General features: G+C 37.2%; 1 pseudogene; it reads right to left on the reverse strand.

Annotated features, from left to right (window-relative positions):
* Positions 1 to 3,854: 3,854 nt before the first annotated feature.
* On the reverse strand, positions 3,855 to 20,983 carry LOC127670580 (vomeronasal type-2 receptor 116-like; annotated as a pseudogene).
* Positions 20,984 to 22,460: the final 1,477 nt, after the last annotated feature.

A 22,460-nucleotide genomic window follows, 5' to 3' on the forward strand; every position in this document is an offset into this window, starting at 1 on the left:
ACAATGGAGTACTATTCAGCCAATAGAAACAATGAATTCATGAAATTCTTAGGCAAATGGATGGAGCTAGAGAATATCATACTAAGTGAGGTAACCCAGACTCAAAAGGTGAATCATGGTATGCATTCACTATTAAGTGGATATTAACCTAGAAAACTAGAATACCCAAAACATAATCCACACATCAAATGAGGTACAAGAAGAAAGGAGGAGTGGCCCCTGGTTCTGGAAAGACTCAGTGAAACAGTACTCAGCAAAACCAGAATGGGGAAGTGGAAAGAGGTAGGTGGGAGGACAGGGGAAGAGAAGGGGGCTTACGGGACTTTCGGGGAGTGGGGGGGGCTAGAAAAGGGGAAGTCATTTGAAATGTAAATAAATTATATCGAATAAAAAAAATGGGAAAACCTCCCATGCTCATGGATCGGTAGAATCAATATAGTTAAAATGGCCATTTTGCCAAAAGCACGATACAGATTCAATGCAATACCCATCAAAATCCCAACTCAATTCTTCACAGAGTTAGAAAGAGCAATTATCAAATTCATCTGGAAAAACAAATAACCCAGGATAGCTAAAACTATTCTCAGCAACTAAAGAAAATCTGGGGGAATCAGTATCCCTGACCTCAAGCAATACTACAGAGCAATAGTGTTAAAAACTGCATGGTATTGGTACAGTGACAGGCAGGAGGATCAATGGAACAGGATTGAAGATCCAGAAATGAACCCACACACCTATGGCCACTTGATCCTCGACAAAGAGGCTGAAAACATCCAATGGAAAAAAGATAGCCTTTTCAATAAATGGTGCTGGTTCAACTGGAGGTCAGCAGGCAGAAGAATACAAATTCATCCATCGTTGTCTCCTTGTACTAAGCTCAAATCCAAATGGATCAAGGACCTCCACATAAAGCCAGACACTCTGAAGCTAATAGAAAAGAAACTGGGGAAGACCCTTGAGGACATCGGTACAGGGAGAAAGTTTCTGAACAGAACACCAATAGCGTATGCTCTAAGAGCAAGAATTGACAAATGGGACCTAATAAAATTACAAAGTTTCTGTAAGGCAAAGGACACCATCAAGAGGACAAATCGGCAACCAACAAATTGGGAAAAGATCTTCACCAATCCTACATCAGATAGAGGGCTAATATCCAATATATATAAAGAACTCAAGAAGTTAGACTCCAGAAAACCAAACAACCCTATTAATAAATGGGGTACAGAGTTAAACAAAGGATTCTCACCTGAAGAACTTTGGATGGCGGAGAAGCATCTTAAAAAATGCTCAACTTCATTAGTCATTAGGGAAATGCAAATCAAAACAACCCTGAGATTTCACCTTACACCAGTCAGAATGGCTAAGATTAAAAATTCAGGAGACAGCAGGTGTTGGAGAGGGTGTCGAGAAAGAGGAACACTCCTCCACTGCTGGTGGGGTTGCAAATTGGTACAACCACTCTGGAAATCAGTGTGGCGGTTCCTCCGTAAACTGGGCACCTCACTTCCAGAAGATCCTGCTATACCACTCCTGGGAATATACTCAGAGTATTCCCCACCATGTAATAAGGATACATGCTCTACTATGTTCATAGCAGCCCTATTTATAATTGCCAGATGCTGGAAAGAACCCAGGTTTCCCTCAACAGAAGAGTGGATGCAAAAAATGTGGTATATCTACACAATGGAGTACTATTCAGCCATTAGAAACAATGAATTCATGAAATTCTTAGGCAAATGGATGGAGCTAGAGAACATCATACTAAGTGAGGTAACCCAGACTCAAAAGGTGAAACATGGTATGCACTCACTAATAAGTGGATATTAACCTAGAAAACTGGAATACCCAAAACATAATCCACACATCAAATGAGGTACAAGAAGAAAGGAGGAGTGGCCCCTGGTTTTGGAAAGACTCAGTGAAGCAGTATTTGGCAAAACCAGAACGGGGAAGTGGGAAGGGGTGGGTGGGAGGACAGGGGGAGAGAAGGGGGCTTATGGGACTTACGGGGAGTGGGGGGCTAGAAAAGGGGAAATCATTTGAAATGTAAATAAATTATATCGAATAAAAACAAACAATGTTTATTTATTTATTTTTTTATTCAATATATTCTTTATTTACATTTCAAAAGTCCCTGAAAGTCCCATAAGCTCTCTTCCTTCCCCTTGTTCCCCCATCCACTCCTTCCCAGGCAACTATACAAACGTTTAAAATAGAATTTTTAATAAAAAAAACAAAAAAACAGAATAAGATGAAATGATGCCTAAAGGAAACAAAGAAAAGTGCCCCACAACATGAACAAAAGAAAATTTGTATTGTATTTTCCTTTTTTTTTAATTTGATGTATTCTTTATTTAATTTCAAATGATATCTCCTTTCCTGGATCCTCCATCCCTGAAAGTCCCACAAGACCTCTTTGTTCTACCTGTTCCCCAATCCACCCCTTCCTTCTTCCCTGTCCTGGTACTCCCCTACACTGCTGCACTGAGCCTTTCCAGGACCAGGGGCCAATCCTTCCTTCTTCTTGGGCACCATTTGATATGTGAATTGTGACTTGGGTATCCCAAGCTTCTAGGCTAATATACACTTATCAGTGAATGCATACCATGTGTGTTTTTTGGATTGGGTTACCTCACTCAGGATGATATTCTCCAGTTCCATGTATTTGTCTAAGAATTTCATGAATTAATTGTTTTTAATGGCTGAATAGTACTCCATTGTGTATATATACCACATTTTCTGTATCTATTCCTCCATTGAGGGAAATCTGGGTTCTTTCGAGGTTCTGGCTATTATAAGTAAGGCTGCTATGAATATAGTGGAGCATGTATCCTTATTACATATGGGGAATCCTCTGGGTATATGCCCAGGAGTATTATGGTGTAGTCCTCTGATAATATCATGCCTAGTTTCTGAGGAACCACCAGACTGATTTCCAGAGTGGTTGTACCAATTTGCAAACCCACCAGCAGTGGAGGAGTATTCGTCTTTCTCCACATCCTCACCACGACCTGTTATCTCCTGAGTTTTTGATCTTAGCCATTCTAACTGTGTGTTGTGTTTTTCAACTACAACACAAGACATGACCCGTCTCTGAATGTGGGTGGCATGACCACTACAACTACACTGTAGAAAACTGATTTTCTCTTGTAAACAGATATGAATAGAAAATATTTGTTCAGGGATAGGACTTGGAGTCCATGTCCACTTGCACTACTAGGATATTTTGTGGCTTGTACCTGTGCATATATTATTCATGCTTCCAAAATCTCAGAAAGCCTTCGGAGTCTTCAGCTTCCAAAGCACTGGTGACACAGTTCTCTGACACACTGCAATGCATCCTCCATAGCAAGACTCAAACACTACTCTGTTTGCCCTAGTAAAACCTGTTTTGTCATCTCAACTTCTAAGAGCTAAGAGACACTCCTTCCACTTGGTGTAATGGCCATTTACTTACAGTACAGGGGGCAATGCCTGAGTCATTTAGCTCAGCTGAGTCTGATTACTAACCAGCTGTGGAACTGAGCATTCTCCTTGTACAGGAGAATGAATGCTTTCTCTAGAACAGGAATATCTTGAGGGCCAATGGATTATAAAGCTTGTTGTGAGAATATGTTTTCAAGAAATAGAAGGTATAATGTACAATCTGACCCACATGTCCACAAAATGTGAGCTAAGCAAGAAAGACATAAAAGAACATGCTAAACTGCATGGGGGAAATATCAAAACGATTCAAGGCTACAAAAAGTATTACAAGCAAGTAATTAAATCTAAAAATGGAAGAGGTTGTTATTCTCAGGAAAATAAATATAGGTATTTTAAGTATAATTTTAAAATGTAACACTATGCAAGTTTTAATATCGTAATTTATTCCTGTAATTTTGAAGACAGTTTGAATCTGGCCTTATCAAAATAACATAACACTTTGGAACAAAGATGCAGACTAAAAGTCCTGCACTGGAACCCAAAATGGAGAAGACCTCCACAGCCACCATGTCCTTCCCTTTGGTGCTGTGGTAGACAGGAAGGAAGGTGACCCACACACTGCAGAACACCAGCATGCTGAAGGTTAGGAATTTGGCTTCATTGAATCTATCAGGCAGATTCCTGGCCAAGAAAGCCACAGTGAAGCTTCCCAGAGCCAAGGATCCCAAATATGACAGCACAAGATGGGATGCAATGACTGAGTCTTTCTTGCACACAATGATGATCTGCCCATGTTCAGACTGTGTATCTGTATCAATAAAAGGAGGTGATACTGCTAGCCAGATTCCACAGAGAACAAGTTGGATCAGGGTACAGAGGGGAATGACAAAGTTAGGTGCCCCTGATATCAACATTGATCTCATTCTTCTTCTTGGAGTAGTAATCTTGAAAGCCAGAACAACAGTAATTGTCTTGGCCAAGACAGTAGATAAAGCCACTGTGAAAAAGACACCAAATGTGATCTGCTGCAGGATGCAGGTACCCATGTTAGGATGCCCAATAAAAAGCAAAGCACAGAGGAAACATAGTGTGATGGAGATTAGTAGGATGTAACTGAGATTGCGGTTGTTGGCCTTCACAATGGGAGTGTCTCTGTATTTAACGAAAGTACCAAATACAAGACTTGTGAGTACAGAGAAACACAGGGACATGCAAGCAAGAGCCATTCCCAGTGGGTTTTCATAGGCCAGATAGGAGAGATGCCTTTTCAGGCAGTGTGTGTGCTCTGTGTTGGCATACTCATCAGGTAGACAGCTCACACACTGTTCCAGATCTGCTGGAGAACATTAACAACAAACCTTAAGAAAATTTCCTCGTTATACACTCGATCATTTAGTATCTGTATTAATCAGAGGATATCACAATAAACATTTTGTTGTTCAGCAACAATTCTCTTGTTTGATGTTGTAGGGAGCAGTAAGATCATGCTGCTCTGAAGCAGTTCGTCCCTGGTAGTGTAACATACCAATTTCAAGATAAAGAGAGAAGACACTTACTTATAAGAATTATCTCTGATATTGATAAACGTTTTTAAAAATCATAATTTAAAAGATCACAAATTGGTGAATTTCTTGGACACTAAATGTTGAAATGTATAATCTGCTTTCTGATTTTTATTTTAAAGTTTTGAAACTGATATATCATGAGCACTTATGAAGCTAGAATAACTTCATTTTTTGTTATGGTATGACAAAAACTGTAAGACACCAAAAGGAGGTTACATGGGTTGTTTGAATGAGAATGACACACATAGGGTCAGATTTATCTGCTTGTTATTTATTATTATTATTATTATTATTATTATTATTATTATTATTTATTGAGTACCAAAATTTGAAAGATCTAGAAACTGTGTATTAGTTGAAGAAAGTGGGCCAATAAGTGTAGGCTATGAGATTTTAAAACCTCTACCAATCCAATGGATTTTTAAATCCTGCTGCCTGAAGATGCGGTATAAAACTCTCAGTTACCTCTCTAAAAACATGCCTTCTCTAAAAACATCAGCATACTCAACTCCCCAATAAATAGACACAGGCTGAGAGTCTGGGATATGTAAAGAGGTTCCATCATTCTGTTTCATACAAGAAACATACTTATAAAACAAAGACAAAAAATGTCAATACTGAGTTGTATATTTTAAAATAAATTTCATTTGTTTGATTTTTGAAAAAAGCTTAAAAGGGAGTGAATTCCAGAAAAAATGGCTCAGCAGTAAAGATCATTCATTGACAGCTACTCCAGAGGACCAGGGTTCAAGTCCCAGATGCATTGTGGAAGCTCACAGATTCCTTTAATTCCTATTACAATGGATCTGATATACTCACATACACATACATGCAGGCAAAACAATAATGAGCATAAAATAAAATATATTTTTTAACTTGAAAATAATGAAAAATAAAAATAAATAATAAATAAATAAATAAAGTTTTGAAGAGATCAGAAATTCATGGCACATGTGTAAACATAATAAAAAAATTATGCAGTGAGCCAACAGGCAACATCAAATTGAATGGAGAAAATGGTGAAGCAATCACATTAAAATCAGGGGCAAGACAAGGATGCTCACTATCTCTCTCCCTATCTTTTAAATATACTATTTGAAATTATTGCTAGAACAATTAGACAACAAATGGAGATCAATGGGTTAAAAATTGGAAAGGAAGAAGTCAAGGTACTACTATTTGCAGAAATGACCATATGTATAAGGGATCCCCAAAATTCTACAAGAAAACTTCTAAAGCTAACGAACAACTTCACCAAAGTGGCGGATATAAAATTACACTCAAACCAGTCAGGAGCCTTCCTTTGTAGAAATGCTTAGTTGCTGAGAAATAAATTAGAGAAACAAAACCAGTAACAATAACCACAAATAACATATATCATGGTATAAATACAACATCAAACTAAGTAGAGAGAAACTTGAAGCAATGCTACTAAAATCAGGGAATAGCTGCCCTCTTTCTCCATATCTATTCAATATAGTACTTCAAGTTAAGGCTAGAGCAATTAGGCAACAAAAGGAGGTCAAAGTGATACAGATTGGAAAGGAAGAAATCAAAGTACCACTATTTGCAGATGATATGATAGAACACTTAAGTGACCCCAAAAACTTTACCAGAGAAATTCTACAGCTGATTAACAACTTCAGCAAAGTGGCTGGATATAAAATTGTCTCAAAGAAATCAGTAGTATTCCTATACTCAAAAGATAAACTGGCTGAGAAAGAGAATAGGGAAATGATACCCTTTACAATTGTTTCAAACAATATGAAGTATATTGGTGTGACTCTAAGCAAACAAGTGAAACATCTGTATGACAAGAACTTCAAGCCTCTGAAGAAAGAAACTGAAGAAGCCCTCAGAAGATAGAAAGACCTCCAAACTTGTGATGGGCAGGATTAATATAATAAAAACAGCCATCTCGCCACAAACAATCTACAGATTCAATGCAATCCCCATCAGAATCCCAACTACTTCTTCATAGAGTTAGAAAGAGCAATTCTCAACTTCATGTGGAATAACAAAAAACCAGGACATAAGAACTGGGGGGAATCAGAATCCTGGGTCTCAAGCAGAACTACAGAGCAAGAGTGGTAAAATGTGAATGGTATTGGTACAGTGACAGGCAGGCAGAGCAATGGAAGATACTGAAGACCCAAAAATGAACCCACACAGCTATGGTCACTTGATCTTTGACAAAGAAACGAAAAACATCCAGTGGAAAAAGACAGCCTTATAAATGGTGCTGGTTCAACTGACATTTAGCATGCAGAAGAATGCAAATCAATCCATTCTTATTCCCTTGTATTAAATGTATTCTTAATTAATGTATATATAGTATATCTCTATAGTGTCCTTTTGCTACTAATCTGAGAACAGAGGAGACATATATAACAGTTTCAAGCAGGGTTAATATTTGGTGCTGAATAGAGAAATGGAAGGGGATGTAGTTACCTTTCAACTAAAATATACTTAGGTGAATTATTATGTGCATGATTGCATGATTGTACTGTGGTTGATTTTTGCATGTCAATATCGGAACACATATATTTTTTGCATATATTTGACATTCAGAAGACAATCATCAAATCAGATGCATTTCCTCAGTTTCCACTAGTTGAGGGAAACCCTTTTATTGTTCTCAACTACATATTCCAAGCTATATGTGAAGTAACAAAATACATCTTACAAATCTTTCCTCTATCTCTCAATAGGTCGCAGAATAACACTACCACCTCTTTGTGTGAATTTTTGATTTTATACTCTTACCCTAATTCTGTCATAGTAAGTGCTGCTATTCTCCAAGGAGCTCACATCTTAAATACATTTCATTAAATAATAACAAGAGCCTGAGCCTCTGGTCTCTCTCAGGAACCAATTTGGTTTTTAGGATAACAAGACGGTGTACTGTTCATATTGTCAATTTAAATTGTGCATAGAGTCAAGGACAAGAAGACATATGTATAGCAATACTACATACAAATTTTTCTGACAGAATAAAAGCTAAAATATTTCCATTAAATATTATTTGGAAAATATAAACTATGTAACCGACATAATATGAACAAAATGTGTGTTTATGGAGGACAGTACATGTTTCTTCCAGGGTTCAGAATATTCTTGATATAAGTAAAATGATTATATTGAAACACATGTCTTATATCTCCAGTTTCCATTCAGACTCATTTCAATTTCTATTTTGTTTAAGAGAAGATGTCAACAAATTATTCTGCACACAAACACATACCTGTGTCATTGGATACCTCATTCTCTGGGCACTGAACACAATTAAAGCAGCAGTCTGGTGTCTGTTCCTGATGAAATCTCCTGAATCCAGGGGTACAGATCACACTGCATGTAGATGTGGGAACCTGATGTAAATAAATTATGTATTGGTACTTATGATGTCTTTAAATTCTTGGCCCAGGGAATGGCAGTATTAGAAGGTGAGGCCTTGTGGGAGTAGGTGTGGCCTTGCTGGAGGAAGTGTGTCATTGTGGGAATGGGCTTTATGACCTTCATCCTTGCTCCCAGGAAGCCAGTCTTCTCCTGTTTGCCTTCGGCACACGGTGTAAAACTCTTAGCTCTTCCTACATCATGTCTAACTGGATGCTGTGATGCTTTCCGCCTTGATGATAATGAGCTGAACCTCTGAACTTGTAAGTCAGCCCCAATTAAATGTTTTTCTTATAAGAGTTGCCTTAGTCATGGTGACTGTCCAGAGCATCAAAATAATAATTAAGAGAGTAAAATTTGTAGTGATAATAATCATTTAGTTTCATACATTATTTGCCAAATTCAGGTCTCTGAACATTTCGTATTAACCTGCAATTAAATTAAAGGCCATAAAAAGGTATGAAAGTACTTTCACATCCCAAGTATAAATGTTTGGATGAAGAGATTAAAATTCGTTTCTTCTTAAATTCAAATCATTCACATGGATTACTTAGTAGAAAATTTTGTGTTTGAAAAGTTTAGAAATCAAAAAGGGAAAAACGAACATTTGTTGAATAAAATGTGGGATGGAATAGTGAAGGGTTTGTTCAGTGTATAATCTTAGAGCAGGTGGTTAGAGACTCTTAGAGACATAATAAAATTACAGTTACAATGAAAGTCTAAGATATACAAAAATGTTTCACTAAAAAATTACATGGTGGCTACATCTTCCTTCTGGCCCACACCTCTACTTGCAATCAGGATTGGTACCATTCTCCCTAGCCCACAGCTCTGCCTGTCTCTCAGGAGGTCTGCTCTCACAGGGAACAGCCAGGTGAGACACCCAGACCCCAATCCTCTGCCTGCCAGAAGTCCAGCAAACCCAGATCACTTATGCCAGCTTCATCTTTTCAGAACGCCACCTTTTTTTGGTCCATACTTTTACCTGCAATCTTCAACTAATACCTTACTGCCTAGCCAATAGCTCTGCCTGGGAGGCCTGCGCCCACCTGAGAAATCCAGCTCCATCTTCTATTCCACACTGCTACGTGAATAATAGAAATATAATCGGGTAAAAATGCTCAGTTCAAAGGCACAAAAATAGCCTCAAAAATCATAGAAAGAAACACAACTTACCTAAAGAAAGTGAAGACTATAAACATACAAGAAACCTACATAACACAAAATAGATTTGGCCAAAAATAATCTCTTCAACCACATAATAACTAAAACACAAAATGTTCAGAATAAAAAGAGTGTATTAAAAGCAGCAAGGAAAATGAAAAGTAAAATATGAAGGTAAACCTATGAGAATTACATCTGACTTCTCAAATGAGACTCTATACCAGAAGATCCTAGAGAGATGTCTTGCAGACCCTAAGAGACCACAGATACCTCAGAGTAATATACCAAGTAAAACTTTCAATCACCATGGATGGGGAAATGAAGATATTCTTTGACAAAAACCAAATGTAGGCAATTCTCTTTCTATTAACCCAACTGAAGAGAGGATGATGGAAGGACTATACCAACACAAGAAAGGTAACTACACAAAAGAAACACAAAAAAATTAATCATTTTGTAGCAAAACAACAATAAAGGAATCACAGGCACACAGTACCACCATAAACATCAAGAGGAATTAAAAATCACTTATCATTAATATATCTCAACATCAATGGAAGTTAAGGCTTTCCACTCTCTCCCTTCCTGTTCAATATAGTACTCGAATTCCTAACCAGAGCAATTAGACAACTAAAGGAGATCAAAGGATTTTAGATTGGAAAGGGAGACGTCAGATATCACTATTTGCAGATGATAGGATAGTATAATTAAGTGAGCCCAAAAATTCCACCAGAGAACTCGTAAACCTGATAAACAACTTCAGCAAAGTGGCTGGATATAAAATTAATTCAAACAAATCAGTATCCTTCCTATACTCAAATGATAAAGAGGCTAAGAAAGAAATTAAAGAAATGATACCATTTATAATAGTCACATATAATATAAAGTATCTTGTTGTGACTCTAAGCAAGCAAGTGAAAGACTGTATGACAAGAACTTCAATTCTCTGAAGAAAGAAATTGAAGATCTCAGAAGATGGAAAGATCTCCCATGCTCATGTATTGACAGGGTTAAAATAGTAAAAATGTCCACCTTGCCTAAAGCAATCCACAGATTCAATCCAATAACCATTAAAATTCCAACGCAATTCTTCATAGAGTTAGAAAGAGCAACTCTCAAATTCATCTGGAATAACAAAAAACAAAGAATAGAAAAAATGATTCTCAACACTAGAAGTAGTTCTGGAAGGATCACTATCCCTGACCTCAAGCTCTACTACAAAGCAATAGTGATAAAAGCTATATGGTATTGGTACAGAGACAGGCAGGAAGATCAATGGAATAGAACTGAAGACCCAGAAATGAACTCACATACCTATGGTCACTTGAACTTTGACAAAGGAGCAAAATCCATCCAGTGGAAAAAAGACAGCACTTTCAACAAAGGGTGCTGGTTCACCTAACAGTCACCATGTAGAATGATGCAAAATTATCCATTCTTTTCTACCTGTACAAAGCTCACGTCCAAGTGGATCAAGGACATCCACATAAAGCTGGATATGCTGAATCTAATAGAAGAGAAAGTGGGATAGAGTTTGGAGTACATGGGCACATGGGGAAAAGTTCCTGATTAGAACACCAATAGCTTCTGCTATAAGATAAAGAATTGACAAATGGGACCTCATAAAATAAAAACTCAGGAGACAGCAGGTATGTGCAAGGATGTGGAGAAAGACGAACACTCCTCCACTGCTGGTGGGATTGCAAGCTGGTACAACCACTCCTGAAATCAGTCTGGCGGTTCCTCAGAAAACTGGGGATGACACTTCCGGAGGACCCTGTTATACTACTCCTGGGTATATACCCAGAGGATTCCCCAGCATGCAATAAGGACACATGCTCCATTATGTTCATAGCAGCCTTCTATAAGAGCCAAAGCTGGAAAGAACCCAGATGTCCCTCAATGAAGGAATGGATACAGAAAATGTGGTATATTTACACAATGGAGTACTACTCAGCAATTAAAAACAATGAATTCATGAAAATTTCAGGCAAATGGTTGAAATTGGAAAATATACAGAATTCGATCAATGTTATCCACTAACTAATATCAAAGAATAAAATCGCAGGGTCATCTCATTAGATGCTAAAAAAGTCTTTGACAAAATACAACACCCCTTCATTTTAAAAGTCTTGGAGAAATCAGGAATGCAAGGCACATATGTAAACATAATAAAAATCAATATACAGCAAACCAATAGGCAACATCCAATTAAATGGAGAGAACACCTAAGCACTCTTACTAAAATTGGAAACAAGACAAAGCTGCCCACTCGCTCCCTATTTATTCAATATACTACTCAAAGTTCTAGCTAGAGCAATTAGACAATAAAAGGAGATCAAGGGGATAAAAATTGCAGAGTAAAAGGTGAAGGTATCACTATGTGTATGAGATATGACAATATGCATAAGCAATGCCCAAAATTCCACCAGAGAAATGATACAACTTATAAACAACTTCAACAAAATGGCAGGACATAAAACTAACTCAAATAAATGAGTAGCCCTCCTTTATATAAGTGATAAACAGAATTAGAAAGAAAGTAAGGAAGTGGTATCCTTCAAAGTAGACTCAAATAATTTAAAATATGTTGGTGTAACTCTAAAAATGCAAGCAAAAGAACTGTATGACAAGAATTTCAACTGTCTCAAGTAAGAAATCAAAGAAGACCTCAGAAGATGGAAAGATCTCCCATGCTCATGGATCAGCAGGATCATATAATTAAATGACCTTCTTACTAAAAAAAAAAAAAAACAAATCTACAGATTCAATATAATCCCCATCATAATCCTAACTCAATTCTTCACAGAAATAGAAACAGCAATTGTCAACTTCATAAAGAATAACAAAAAAACAAACAAACAAACAAACAAAAAAACAGGACATTGAAAATAATTCTCAACAATAAAAGTAGTTCTGGGGGAATCACCATCCTTGACCTCAAGCTGTAATACAGACCTATGGTGATAAAGAGCACATGGTTTTGGTAGAGACAGACATGTGGTTCAATGGAGTAGAATCAAAGACCAAGAAATAAACTTGGACACCTATTGATACTTGATCTTTGACAAGGAAGCCAAACCATATAGTGGGGAAAGAAAGCATCTTCAAAGAATGGTACTGCTGACCTAAATGGCGGTCTGCAAGTAAAAGAAGGCAAATTGATCTATAATTATTTCCTTGTACAAAGGTCAAGTTCCAGTGCAACAGGGACATGCACATAAAACCAGATATCTGTTCTGAATATAACAGAACAGATAATGGGAATAGCCTCAAACTCATTGGCACAGAGGAACTTTTCCAGAACAGAACACCAATGGCTCAGGCCTAAGATCAACAATTGACTAATAGGACTTCATGGGAAAAAGCTTTGGTAAAGCAAATGACACTGTGAGTAGGGCAAAATGGCAGTGTGCTGATTGTGAAAAGATCTTCCCTAATTCTAAACCAGACAGAGGGCTAATATGTAAATATATAAAGAACTCGAAAAGTTAGACACCAACAAACCAAATAACCTAATTAAAACATGGAGTAGAGAGCTAAACAGAGAATTCTCAACTGATAATCTCTAATGGCCAAGAAGCACATAAAGATGTGCTCAACATCCTAAGTCATTGGGGAAATGCAAATCAAAACAGAAATTCTCCCTTACAACAATCTGAATGAATAAGATTAAAAACTCAGATAATGGAAGATGCTGGCAAAGATATGAAGGAGAAAAACGCCTCCATTGCTAGTGAGATTGCAAACTAATGCAAGTACTATTGAAGTTAACCTCAAGATTCCCCAAAAAATTGAAAATAGAACTACCTTAAGACTCAGTTATACTACTCCTGGGCATATACCCAAAAGATGCCTCACCATGTCACAAGGACACATACTAAACTATGTCAGTAGCATCTTTATTTATAATGACTAGAAGCTGGAAACAACACTGATGGCCTTCAACCAAAGAACTGATACAGAAAAGGTGGTATATTTACACAATGGAATACTACTCAGCTATTAAAAATGAAGACTTCACAAATTTTGCAGGTAAATGAATAGAACTAGAAAAAATATGGTCCTGAGTGAGGTAACCTAGACCCAAAAGGTCATGCATGGTATTTACTCACTGATAAGTGGATATTAGCCAAAATGTTCCAGGATTCAATTCACAGACCATATGAAGCTTAACAAGAAGGAAGGCTCAAGTGTGGATGCCTCAGTTCATCTTAGAAGGGGGAGCAAAATCATCATGGGAAGCAGAGGGATGAGGGATCTTGGTGGGAGAGGTATGATAGGCAGAAGTGAAATTGAGGGCAGAATCATGTATACATGCAGACAGGAGAGAAGTGCAGAGGGTCTGGAGAATCATAGAACTATACAGGAGTGTGGGATGGGAGATAGGGTAATGATTAGAAAGTCCCAGCCACCAGGGATATGAGAGGATCCCAGGACCCAGTGGAGATGACATTAGCCCAAATTCCCAACAATGGGAATATGGAACCTGCAGATACCACCTCCAGTGCATTGACAAGGCCCTGAATTGAGGAATTGGGCCACCCACCCATCTCAAAATTTTTAATTAAGAACTGTTCCTGTCTAAAGGAAATGAAGGGACAAAAAATAAAGCAAATACTGAATTAAAGGCCATCCAGGAACCAGACCAAGTGGGGTCTATTACATGGTCAGGCACCAAACCCCAACACTATTGCTGATGCCTTGATGTGCTTGCAGACAGGACCTGGGCATGGCTGTTCTCTGGAAGTGTCGACCAGCACCTGATTAAGACAGATGTAGAAACTTATAGCCAACCATTGTACTGAGTCAATGGAAGAGTTAGGGAAAAGACTAATGGAGTAGAATGGGATTATAACCTCATAGGAAGAACATTAGTATCACTGGACACGTCAGAACTCTTAGGTACTAAGCCATTAATGAAAGAGTATATGTGGACTGGTCTATGACCCCACTACATATGTAGCAGAAATTTATTTTATAAAATAAACATGCAGAAAAGAATAAAAATTACAGTGTACACACCGGTGTTTCTCCCATGGCCAACTTCAAGTCTTCAGATATGTGCAGTTGTTGACTCTTTGGGAAATAAGGGAAGTAACCTCCTATTTTTGTCTTTAGTCCAAAGCCTTGAGTGGGTTGGGATGCACTTTTCCTGTGGAGGCTTGATGCCCCATAAAAGAGAGATGCTAGAGGGATTTGTGGGAGTTGGTGGGGGAACACCCACTTAGAGGTAAATGGGAAGGGGTATGCGGTTGTGTGCTTATGGAGGAAGGACCAGGAAGGGGCCAACATTTGAAATGTAAATCAATAAAATAATAAAAAAAAATAAAGAAAACATCGAACCAATTTTTGTGTGATATTTCTGCATGTTATATAATTATAATATTAAGATTTTGAAACTATTTTTGCAATTTCTTTTTTTTTTAATTTTTTTATTCGATATAATTTATTTACATTTCAAATGATTTCCCCTTTTCTAGCCCCCCCACTCCCCGAAAGTCCCGTAAGCCCCCTTCTCTTCCCCTGTCCTCCCACCCACCCCTTCCCACTTCCCCGTTCTGGTTTTGCTGAATACTGTTTCACTGAGTCTTTCCAGAACCAGGGGCCACTCCTCCTTTCTTCTTGTACCTCATTTGATGTGTGGATTATGTTTTGGGTATTCCAGTTTTCTAGGTTAATATCCACTTATTAGTGAGTGCATACCATGATTCACCTTTTGAGTCTGGGTTACCTCACTGAGTATGATATTCTCTAGCTCCATCCATTTGCCTAAGAATTTCATGAATTCATTGTTTCTAATGGCTGAATAGTACTCCATTGTGTAGATATACCACATTTTTTGCATCCACTCTTCTGTTGAGGGATACCTGGGTTCTTTCCAACATCTGGACCTCATAAGGTTACAGAGTTTCTGTAAGGCAAAGGACACCATCAAGAGGACAGATCGGCAACCAACGAATTGGGAAAAGATCTTCACCAATCCTACATCAGATAGAGGGCTAATATCCAATATATATAAAGAACTCAAGAAGTTAGACTCCAGAAAACCAAACAACCCTATTAAAAAATGGGGTACAGAGTTAAACAAAGAATTCTCACCTGAAGAACTTCGGATGGCGGAGAAGCATCTTAAAAAATGCTCAACTTCATTAGTCATTAGGGAAATGCAAATCAAAACAACACTAAGATTTCATCTTACACCAGTCAGAATGGCTAAGATTAAAAATTCAGGAGACAGCAGGTGTTGGAGAGGGTGTGGAGAAAGAGGAACACTCCTCCACTGCTGGTGGGGTTGCAAATTGGTACAACCACTCTGGAAATCAGTCTGGCGGTTCCTCAGAAAACTGGGCACCTCACTTCCAGAAGATCCTGCTATACCACTCCTGGGCATATACCCAGAAGACTCCCCACCATGTAATAAGGATACATGTTCTACTATGTTCATAGCAGCCCTATTTATAATTGCATAAACAAACTCAAAGAACAAAACCACATGGTCATTTCATTGGATGCTGAAAAAGCATTTGACAAAATTCAGCATCCCTTCATGCTTAAAGTCTTGGAGAGAACAGGAATTCAAGGCCCATACCTAAACATAGTAAAAGCAATATACAGCAAACCGGTAGCCAGCATCAAACTAAATGGAGAGAAACTTGAAGCAATCCCACTGAAATCAGGGACCAGACAAGGCTGCCCCCTTTCTCCTTATCTTTTCAATATTGTACTTGAGGTACTAGCTCGGGCAATTCGACAACATAAGGAGGTCAAAGGGATACAAATTGGAAAGGAAGAAGTCAAACTATCATTATTTGCAGACGACATGATCGTCTACCTAAGTGACCCAAAGAACTCCACTAGAGAGCTCCTACAGCTGATAAACAACTTCAGCAAAGTGGCAGGTTATAAAATCAACTCAAGCAAATCAGTGGCCTTCCTATACTCAAAGGATAAGCAGGCTGAGAAAGAAATTAGGGAAATGACCCCCTTCACAATAGCCTCAAACAGTATAAAGTATCTTGGGGTGACTCTTACCAAACATGTGAAAGATCTGTATGACAAGAACTTCAAGACTCTGAAGAAGGAAATGGAAGAAGACCTCAAAAAATGGGAAAACCTCCCATGCTCATGGATCGGTAGAATCAATATAGTTAAAATGGCCATTTTGCCTAAAGCACTATACAGATTCAATGCAATACCCATCAAAATCCCAACCCAATTCTTCACAGAGTTAGAAAGAGCAATTATCAAATTCATCTGGAACAACAAAAAACCCAGGATAGCTAAAACTATTCTCAGCAACAAAAGAAAATCTGGGGGAATCAGTATCCCTGACCTCAAGCAATACTACAGAGCAATAGTGTTAAAAACTGCATGGTATTGGTACAGTGACAGGCAGGAGGATCAATGGAACAGGATTGAAGATCCAGAAATGAACCCACACACCTATGGCCACTTGATCCTCGACAAAGAGGCTGAAAACATCCAATGGAAAAAAGATAGCCTTTTCAACAAATGGTGCTGGTTCAACTGGAGGTCAGCATGCAGAAGAATGCGAATTGATCCATCCTTATCTCCTTGTACTAAGCTCAACTCCAAATGGATCAAGGACCTCCACATAAAGCCAGACACTCTGAAACTAATAGAAAAGAAACTGGGGAAGACCCTTGAGGACATCGGTACAGGGAGAAAGTTTCTGAACAGAACACCAATAGCGTATGCTCTAAGAGCAAGAATTGACAAATGGGACCTCATATTTTTGCAATTTCTTAATGTTTTATTTATTTACATTTCAAATGTTATCCCCTTCCCTGGTTTTCCCTCCACAAATCCCCTATTCCATTCCCCCTCCCCCCAATTCTATGAGGGTGCTCACCCACCCACTCCCACTTCACTGAAGTAGTATTCCCCTAAACTGGGGCATCAAGCCTTCCCAGGACCAAGGGCCTCCCTTCCCACTGATGCCACATAAGGCCATCCTCGGCTACATATGTACCTGGAGCTATGGGTTCCGCCATGTGAACTCTTTGGTTGGTGATTTAGTCCCTGGGAGCTCTCAGGGGTCTGTTTGGTTGATACTGTTGTTTATGGGGTTGCAAATTCCTTCAGCTCCCTCATTCCTTCCCCTAACTCTTCCATTGGGGTTCCCATGCTCATTCTGATAGTTGTCTACAAGCCAACAACTGGAGCAAAGGCTGACTCTAAAGCTGCTGCCTATCTGTGGAATCTATTCCCCAACAGGGCTAACATGTCTATCCTCAGTGGAAAAGAATACCCATAATTGTGAGGAAACTGGACACACCAGATTGTGGGGGGTACCCAAGGGGTGCCCACCCTCTCAGAGAAGAAGGGGATGGAAAATGGAACTACGGACACGACTGTGAGGTGGGGACCAGGTGGGAGGTCAGAGATTGCCATGTAAAAAAGTAAAATAGGGACAGATATATAATTACAAATAATCTTGCTTAACAAGAAGAGCAATAGAGTGTGTACAAGAAAAGAGAAACTCAAATCTTATGCAGAATATATTAGTTTACTGTGGTCCGTAGAACCATGTAAGGATAGTCAGGAATATAAAAATAGTTACCCATATCTCCATCAGTGTCAAAATAGTTTAGGGTTATGTGGTTTGATGGCATCTTTTCTAAAGCTATATACTGATAAGAAAAATAACTCTGTGTCTAGGAGTATACTTTTCATTTAAGAGACTTTATTCCTTAAATCAATTCTAGTTTATTGAATGCTTAGCAACTAGTTCAAAGATTTCATTACATAGTGTAGTCAGAGTTCTCTAAGGAAACAGAACTGAATATATATGTTGTAATATATATTATATTAATATGTTATATATTATTAATTATATATTATATAACTAATTTATATTAATATAGTATAAATAATGTATATATTATATATAATTGTATAGTATATAAATATTACTTATAGTATATTGTAGATGTTTTAAATATATTTCTATTATATAAATATATAATATGCTATATATTATAATATATTCTTAAATGCAGTTTTATTAATATATATATACTATTTCTTTTTTACATAACCTCACTGTTATTTTGTTAAATGTGTTTTACAGGTTTTACTTTCTGACACCATAAGGCACTCCAGATTCATCTTAAATATTGTGTGCACTGGTCTTAAAATCAGTTCTTTCCCATGCCAAGCTGTTTGACTCAAAATACTCCAGGCATGCTCATTGCCTCTGAGGTGCCATTGCGTCAAGGTGCCCATGGCTGACAAAGCAAGGAAATATTTGGGACACTAGAGAGATGGTTCAATAGTTAAGAGTACTTACTAGTCTTACTACAAAATTTAACAGGCTAAACATTTTTATGATATTTTCAAGTTTTTATACATGTTTTTGCCGCCTGAGGTATTCCAAGGAAGCCAGAGCCACTGGATCTCCAATATCTAGATTTACAGCAATTTGTAAATGATCAAACATGGGTGCTTAAGTGTGTCACAAGATATGAAGTTGTTCTCTACCACTAACCCATGAAACAGTGCTGCAAAATTTTATAAAATAAACATGCAGAAAAGAATAAAAATTACCGGTGTTTCTCCCATGGCCCACTTCAAGTCTTCAGATATGTGCAGTTGTTGACTCTTTGGTTAATAAGGGAAGTAACCTCCTATTTTCGTCTTTAGTCCAAAGCCTTGAGGGAAATTCCAAATGTTGAAAATCTCATATTCTGCACACAGGTTTTCTCTTAGATTCATGTTCACCAGTTCTCCGACGGGATTAGTAAATACCCTCTTCTTCAGCAATGAAGCAATCTAAATGAGATGCATCATTACATGATTACATATGCCAACTCACTAAGGCAAAGTGACACTGTGAATGTCCAATAATTTATAATATATTACAGGAAAGCAACTGTATTGAAGGTGTCCTACATAATGGAACACAAGATATCTCACAGGTAAAAAAAAAAAAAACAACTTCATGTATATTTTATGACAGAAAATGACAGAACAAATGTTTTTGAACAATTGAGTAACATTATGACAGAGATGTGAACATTTATTAATTATATGAAAAGAGTCAAAAGCCATAAAATTCAGACAGAGTGGAGGTTCTGGGAGTTGTTAAAAGGAAGACAGGAGGTTTTAAAATCATGTAAATACAGCACAGATATAAAAAATAAGTTTAATAAAAACAAAGTCCATAAATTGTGTATATAATTAATTGACATTTCATAAAATAATTATGCATGATCTTGAACAATTTGAATTCTATTTCTTAAGAAAAATGCTAGTTGTCACTAGAAGATTTTATGATAAAAATTCCAGTTACTATTTCAAATATTAAACTAATATGGCAAAATATTGAGAAATATTCTGACAAAAGTAACTGATCTTCATATAAAAATGTTGTCATACATTGAATGTTAATGTTGTTCAATCTATTTATCCCCAAAGTTTACATTAGGGAGTTTTAAGTTATAGAAATCCTGGTATTGAGAGAAGTCTCTGCCAAATTTATAGCAGCATTTCTGGAGCCATTTAAAAATAACATAAATTAAGTATGAGAGAAAGTAAGATACCTTACCTTCTGACAATCAGAGAATATTCCAATGGATTCTTCTGTTTCCTGAGACTCTACTTGTTGAAGAATGGCTTCATGGTAAGTGTGGGCCACAGCATACACAGCATTGTATAAATTGTAACCTTCTTCACTCAGGAACATATCAAAATTATGCTGGGATAACCATTCCAATGATGTGTTGAAAGAATAATGATTCATTGAGATATAGTTGGTATTGGAACTTGAATAATTAAAAGATTTCCACTTCTTTCTCATTTGAGAAATATCTACTAGGTTTTTAGAAGTATTCATTGTTTCCATAAAGTTTCTAAATTTAGATATCTCAACATGATGCTGTGCAAAAGTGACAGTGCCATGGAAGGCATCAAGGGTGAAATCTCTTTTACGTGTGATGACATCCCATTGTGAGGTGGTGACCCAGATTCTCTGTACACCTAAATATACCCATCTTCTGAAGCTACCTTCTAGGGTAGAGTTCATTTCACCATAAATGATAACAACCTTTGCTGAAGATGTCATGATTCGAGTATCATATATTTCAGCCCTGGTCATGTATGTCTGCATGCTATCAGGGATCACATTCACAAAGGCTAAACAGACTCCATTTCTATGCATCTCTTCTCTTAAATCCAAGAGAAACTGAGTTCCCTTGTCATTATCCAAAATGAGCAACCCTATAGTTCCATGTAAAATAAACCATTAAAGAGACCATGGCATGAGGTAAACATGTATCCTTGTGTGCTATCTGGTAGACATGGGGAAATCGGACATTGTCACTCAGGATAGGATGAAATGGTCCAAAGAAAATCTGAAGGATGAAGAACAGAGGAACCAATGTGAGTAATATGATTGGCTGGAAGTCCATTCTCAGCTAAGAGTTGTGTTACTTACCTTCCAGAACTCCTACAAAGGACGATAAGTTTACCCTGTAAATGTTCTGTATTATTCCTATTGGATTCTATAATATTTATCTGAATATAATATTTATCTGAATGTTCAATAAAACATTTGCTTATTTTTCCAGTTCATTCATTCTCATGATATAAATGTTACTGTCCTGTCAATATCTGATTCCTTAATACTTTAGAATATAAAGACAAGCACACCCAGACCCATGCTGCCCATTCGTTCTCTGTGGGAACCTGGGATTGGCACAGACCAACTGTTAACTCTTATTTTTCAAGAGAGCCTCACCTTTGGAGAACTGGAAAAGATTTCCAGTTTTAAAGATATAGTCCATGATGGTCCTGTAAGACCTATATCACATCCAGGAAATATAAACACGTAATTTGGAAATACTCGAGTATTGTTCCGTGGTAAATTTATTTCATCAATTGTTTTCAATGTATCAAAACACATGCCAACAGGGAACGTAAATAACAAGGACATGTTAGGTGAAAGGTAGGGGTTCCTGTTAATCTCATCAGTAGCAAAAAGCAGTATAAGAATAAACTCATATTTCCATGTTGGTATTCTAAAAGAAAGCACAGTAGCTTTATGGAGAATGTTGCAGATATGAAATATTCAAATCAATTGAGGTAATATTTATAATATATCCCCCATATATTTCTGTTTACTTTTTATCTATCCTAATATAAAGACACAGAAGAAGAAATCTTTAAAGATGAAATTATTTTCAGAATTTTTCAAAATAGAATAATCTTATATGAGATATTTTGACTTAGTGAAAACTCATAAAGTGCTTGTGTGAACTCTGAATTCCATCCATGAACTAGAACACAACATAACACATCCAGTTTGCTATATATTGGCCTTTCAATTCTCATTCTAGAAAAACATTAAAAAAAACTATTACTTAAACCACAGCTGTCTTCAGAGATTAGTTTGATCATATATTAAAACTGTAATATAAATCTCCATTCATATGAAAAGATTATATGAAATTAATCATAAGAATTTTGTAGCCAACAGGATTTATTTGCCATGTAAGCTGAAGTTCTGGCATATATATTTCAGGGTTGTTTCAAAACAGGTTTTAGCACCATACATTACTAGTGCATTTGGGCTTTTTAAATATCTCCTGTCTACAACTGAGATTTCAGGGTATCTCCATCTATCAAATCTGATCTTTATTATTTTGGAAAAATTCCAAAGCCTTTTTCTTCTTTTCTGTTAACAAAAACATAGAGCATCTTTTCCAAACAGCATATCCCTGGTTCATCAACCTGATGTCACAAAAAGTATGGATTGGTTCAATACATCAGTACCCTACACACACCTTTTTTTAAGGCCTGTGCTATTTTGTCCTGTCTAAAAGAGAGTACAACATACTATTATAATCATTTTATAATCATAGAGGGCTATGATCCAAAATAAACATA

The sequence above is a fragment of the Apodemus sylvaticus genome, chromosome 20 (genome assembly GCF_947179515.1).
Source record: "Apodemus sylvaticus chromosome 20, mApoSyl1.1, whole genome shotgun sequence".
Lineage (NCBI taxonomy): Eukaryota > Metazoa > Chordata > Mammalia > Rodentia > Muridae > Apodemus > Apodemus sylvaticus.